This window comes from Chrysochloris asiatica, unplaced genomic scaffold (genome assembly GCF_000296735.1).
Source record: "Chrysochloris asiatica unplaced genomic scaffold, ChrAsi1.0 scaffold00375, whole genome shotgun sequence".
Taxonomy (NCBI): Eukaryota; Metazoa; Chordata; class Mammalia; order Afrosoricida; family Chrysochloridae; genus Chrysochloris; species Chrysochloris asiatica.
Genome location: NW_006408893.1, coordinates 1,967,593 through 1,973,560, shown reverse-complemented (window position 1 = coordinate 1,973,560; position 5,968 = coordinate 1,967,593). Strand labels below are relative to the sequence as shown.

General features: G+C 39.4%; 1 pseudogene; it reads right to left on the bottom strand.

Moving 5' to 3' along the window:
• Positions 1 to 5,968, bottom strand: part of LOC102839067 — a 12,424-nt pseudogene that overhangs the window by 1,425 nt on the left and 5,031 nt on the right.

Genomic DNA, 5,968 nt, shown 5'->3' with positions numbered 1-5,968 from the left:
GATTTGCTGCAGAAGGTGTAGGGCACTTGCTGGTCCAAGTATCAGCCTTTCATCCTCCGCTCCATCCGGCGGCTCCCTCTGGCCAAGGCCGGAGCCCGCGCGGGGGCAGAGACCTTTCTGCTGTGTCCTGCAGCCCCACTCCGCCTGCTCGATTACATAAGACGCCTGTGTGCGCGTGTGAGTGAGTGTGTGTCTACAACATCCATTCTTGATTAAAAAAAAAAAAAAATTCTACAAATAGGAATAGAAGGGAAATTACTCAACATAATTAAGGGCATATATACAAATCCAACCCCCACTCATTTGTTATACTGTGGTGGCTTGTGTGTTGCTGTGATTCTGGAAGGATTGCCATGGCTACTTTAAATACCAGCAGGGTCACCCATGGTGAACAGCTTTCAGCTGAGCTTCCACACTAAGGCAGACTAGGATGAATGAGAGAGGGACTACTTTCCAATATGTAGTCACTAACAACCTTATGGAAAGCCATGGAACACTGTCAGATAGCACCAGAATATTGAATATTGAAAAATGATGAAGAGCACCAGAATATTGTCAGATATAGTGACAAAAGATAAGCCCCTCAGGGAAGGCACACAAAAAACGACTGAGGAAGAGTCATGAAGATACTAATGGAGTAAAGCCTTCATGACCTTCATTTGCTGATGGGGCACAACTTAAAATAAGGAAAAACAGCTGTAAACATCCATTAATAATCATAACATGAAATGTATGAAGTATGCATTTAGGAAAATTAGAAGTTGTCAAAAATGAAATGGAATGCATAAACATCGATATCCAAGGCATTAGTGAGCTGAAATAGACTGTTATTGGCCATTTTAATATGAAAAACACATGGTTAACTATTCTGGGAATGACAAGTTAATCATCAAAAATAATATGTTAAGATCTATCTTGAAGTACAATGCTGTCTGTGATAAAATAATATCCATACACCTACAAGGAAGACCAATTATGCCACTATTATTCAAATTTATGCACCAACCACTAAAGCCAGTGACGATGAAACTGAAGATTCTACTAACTTCTTAAGTCTGAAACAGATCAAATATGCAATCAAAATGTACTAATAATTGCTGGCGATTGTAATGCAAAGGTTGGAAACAAAGAGGATGGATTGATGGTTGGAAAATATGGCCTTGGTGATGGAAACAATGCTAGAAATCGCACAATAGAATTTTGCAAATACCTTTTAAAACAGCATAAAAGACAACTCACCAGATGGAATACACAGAAATCAAATTGTCTTTATCTATATAAAGAGACAATGGAAAAGCTCCATATCATCAGCCAAAACAAGACCAGGGCAGACTATGGAACAGAGTATCAACTGCTTATATGCAAGTTCAGGCTGAAGCTGAAGAAAATTAAAATAAATCCACAAGAGTCAAAATAAGTCCTTGAACATATTCCACCTGAATTTAAAGATCATCTGAAGAATAAATTTGATGCGGTAGACACTAATGATCAAGAATATCATACAGGAAAAAAGCAAAAGGTCATTAAGAAGAGAAGAAAGAAAGAAAAATCCAAAATGGATATCAGAAGAGAATTTGTAACTTGCTCTCTAGCATAGAGATGCTAAAGCAATTGGAAGAAATCAGGAGATAAAAGAACTGAATAGAAAATTTCAAACGGCAGCTCACAAAGACATAATCAAATACTATAATGAAACGTGCAAAAGCCTGGAGTTAGAAAACCAAAAGGGAAGAACACACTCAGCGTTTCTCAAGCTGAAAGAACTGAAGAAAAACGTCAAGCCTCAATTTGCAATATTGAGGATTTTGTGGGGAAAACATTGACTGATGCTGAATACATCAATAGAAGATAGAATGAATACATGGAGTCACTGTATCAAAAAGAAATGGTCGATGTACAACCATTTCAAGAGGTAGCATATGATTAAAAGCCAATGATACTGAAGGAAGCAGTCCAAGGTGCACTGAAGGCATTGGCAAAGAACAAGGCTCCGCGAATGGAAGATTTGTTTTTTATCCCTTTTTCTGTTTGTTCTTCTATCTTAATGGTATTGAGATTTGTCTTCCTGCTCACTGGTTCTGCCTTCCATCCCTTGTGTTCTACTCTTTTGGCCTTTCAGCATATAGTCTAGTTCTGATATTCTATTATTGATTGTTTGGACCTCTTTCTGGAGGTTTTGAATTGTTTCCAATGCTGTATCTATCTTATTTGATTGTTCCAATAGCGCTTTCCTGACTTCTTCCTTATTTTTCTCAACTCCATTGTAAAATGTTTTGAAACATTTTATAATCATTTTTTTCTGAATTCCTTCTCAGGCATTTCCAAGGCCTGCCCTCCTTGCAGAATGGAGTCCAGGTCTACCTCTAGGTCATTTGTCTCAGACATTTTATCTTGTTCCTGGACATCTGCTTTTGCTTCTTGGGCATGTTTAATGTTTATCTGTGGCCTTAATACTTAATTGAGTATGTGTTTTGGTATTTTTTATGTTTTCTATTGCTTCCAGGTAGATATGATCAGGATGTGGGCTTCCCTTTTCACTCTTCTTATTGCTTAACTCAGAGTAGTTTTCACAGGTGTTGTTTGCCTCCCTGGTATATGGCAGTTAGTATTGGTTCATGCCTGGATTCTGGTGTTTTATAGAGTGTGATTGTAGCTTGACTATATGGCAGCATTTGCTGTCTCTTCTTAGGTAATATAGGGAAAGAGTCCCCCAAAGGTAGAAGGGGAGCATAAAACAGCAAAACAGCAAATAAACAAAACAAAACAGAAAAAACACACCATAAAACAACAGCAACACCAAAAAACAAAACAAAAACTAGACTGGATACTGTAGTCTATCATCACAGAAAAGGGGGAGGAGGGAGGGAAGAAAAAAAAAAATGTGTAGCCTAATATGAGTAGGACTTTAATGTCTTCTTTCAGTTTCTTGCCTTCAAAGCTGTCTGACAGATTTCAAGATGCCACTGTTGGTTGTTACATTGTACCTCAGGATTTAATTTAATTTGTGGCCTTTTTTGTTTTTAAACTCTTTTTCCCTCTCCACATCCCTTGTTTTCTGGCCTTTTCAGTATTTAAAAAAAAAAAAAAAGTTCAGGGCCGGCTCTTGGGCTGAGATAATCTGTGAGCATGCGTGGCAAAAGAACCCACCAGTGGTGAGGGTGGGGGATGTTCACTCGCTCAGGCATCTCTCCCTCCCAGGCACCAGAATGGAGGTACGAAAACAGTGGGGACCAATGAACAGATACCAAAAAAAAAAAAAAAAAAATCAGAACAAAGCAAAACAGACAAAGTGTATTGTCCACCTTTGCTCCAAGTTTCCCACAGCACTTTTCTGTGGTGTATCCCTGCTTGGTCTTGCCATTTGGTCTCACTCAAGTTGTTGGCACCAGGCCGCCAAGCCCGGGAGATTCAAAAGTACACAATTTCTTGCTTTCGCCACAAGTTCCACTAGCTATAAGCCTTCAAACTTTAAAAAAATGTTCCTACCTATGTGGTTCTGAGTTTTGGAGCTCTTCCCTGAATCTCCTTTGCCTAGTATTCTGTGGTATTGCCGATGGCGAACCTCACTGCACCTCCACCCTAGCCGGCATCAAGCCCCACCTTTGTATTTCATTTTAAAGAAAATGAAAATCCTTACCACTGGACCAATAAATAAAGTCAAGATAAAAGGAGAAAAGATTGAAGTTGTCAAGGACTTCATTTTGTTCAGATCAATTATAAATACTCATGGAAGCAACTGTCAAGAAATCAAATGATGTATTGCATTTGGCAAATCTACAGCACAAGACTGCAGATTTGCCAAATTTAAAGACACCTTTAAAGTGTTGAAGAGCAAAGATGTCAGTTTGAGGATTAAGGTGCTCTTGACCCAAGCCATGATATTTCCAATAACCTCATATGCATGTGAAAGTTGAACAACGAATAAATAAGACTCTAAAAGAATTGCTGCATTTGAATTATGGTGTTGGAGGTAAATACTAAAAGTACCATGGATCACCAAAAGAACAAACAAATCTGTGTTGGAAGAAATACCATCATAATGCTCCTTATAATATAGGATGGCCAGATGTCGTCTCTCATATTTTGGACATATTATCAGGAGCAACCAGTTTCTGGGGAAGGCCATCATGCTTGGTAAAGTGGAGGATCAGAGAAAAAATAAAAAGACCCTCAACAAGATGGATTGGCACAGTGGCAGCAACAATGGGCTCAAGCATAGTATTAGTTTTGAGGTTGGTGCAGGACTGAGCAGTTTTTGTTCTGTTGTGCATAAGGTCGCTTTGAGTCTGTACTGACTCAATGGCACCTAACAACAACAATAAATACAAATACAACAGCTAACATTATTCTCAATGGAGAGAAACTTAATACATTCCCTTTGCAAACAGGAACCAGAGATGGATGCCCTTTATTCAACTCCTACTCAACAAGGAGCCTCTGGTAGCTTAGTGGTTTTGAATCAGGCTGTGAACCGCAAGGTCAGCAGTTTGAAACTACCAGCTGCTCCGTGGGAGAAAGATGAGACTTTCTGCTCCTGTAAAGATTTACAGCCTCGGAAACCCTGTTCAGGGTCACTATGGGTCGGAACCGACTCTACGGCACTTAACAACAACAACTCAACATGGTATTGGAAGTCTTAGCCAGAGCTATAAGGCAAGAAAATGACACTAAAGGCATGCAAATTGGCAAACCTTTTTTTTTTTTTTAGATCATATGATCTTATACATAGAAAATCCAAAACACTTGGCCCTAAATTATTGGAACTCACTGAAAGATTCATCAATATGCCTGGGTACAGGATTAACATAGAAACATCAGTCAGATTCTTTTACACTAATAAAGACAGCTGAGAAGAGGATATAAAGAAAACAATACCATTTTCAATAGACAACCAAAAAATTAAATAAGTAGGAATAAATATAACCAGAGAAACCAAAGACCATTACAGAGAAAACTACAAAACATTAGTACAAGAAACCAATTTGTTGTTGTTGTTAGGTGCCATCGAGTCAGTAGTATGAGAGATGAAGTTTGGTCATCTTGGCCTCCAAGGAGCACTCTGGCTGCACTTCTTCCAAAATGTATCTATTGGTTCTTTTGGCAGCCCATGACACTTTCAATATTCTCCTCCAATAGAGACTTACAAAAATGGAAGAATATGAAGATAACAAACAAGATGGCAGATAGGGTGGAAGTGTTGTAAAGAGCTCCACCAGCAACAACACAGAATACCCAACCAAGCAGGCTCAGGGGATGATCCCAGAACTCTGAGTCACATATAAAGGAATATTTAGAAGATTGGAAGGCTTACAGCTGGGGGAATTTGTGGCAGAAGCAAGAAATCCATTGCTCTCTAGTTTGGAATGCTCAGCTGCTCCAGGAGCCACCATCTTGGTTGAGACCAAGCGGGGGAGGGATCGGAGCGGCCACAGATGCCTGGCAGAACCACAGAGATAAAGGTATGGACATTCTTTTCTTTTGGTAGCTGTTCATTGGTCCCTTGCTGTCTGTGCACCTCCATTCTGGTGACTATAGGGGTGTCTGAGCTAGTGGGCACAGCAGCTACACCCTCAGAGGGTTCTACCACCTATTCACACACATCTCCTTGAAATTTAAAAAGACGGTTTCCAATTAAAACCAAACGGTCACAGCAGACCCTGGATGGGGATTATGCAGCTGGACAAGCACAGAAAAAGGAAATAAGCCGAAAATTAAATCCTAAATTACATCAAAATTACCAACAGTGGCATGTTGAAATTTCTCAAGAAGAAGAGTGAAAAGGGAAACCCATTTCCTGATCACATCTACCTGGAGGCAATATGAGAGCATACAAATTACCAAAATACATACCTATCTAAGTAAAAAGGCCACAGATAACCCCTGAAGATGCCCAAAAAACAGAAGCAGATGACCATATTTGCACATGTCCAGAAATGAGATAAAGTGACTGAGGCAAATGAGCTGGAAG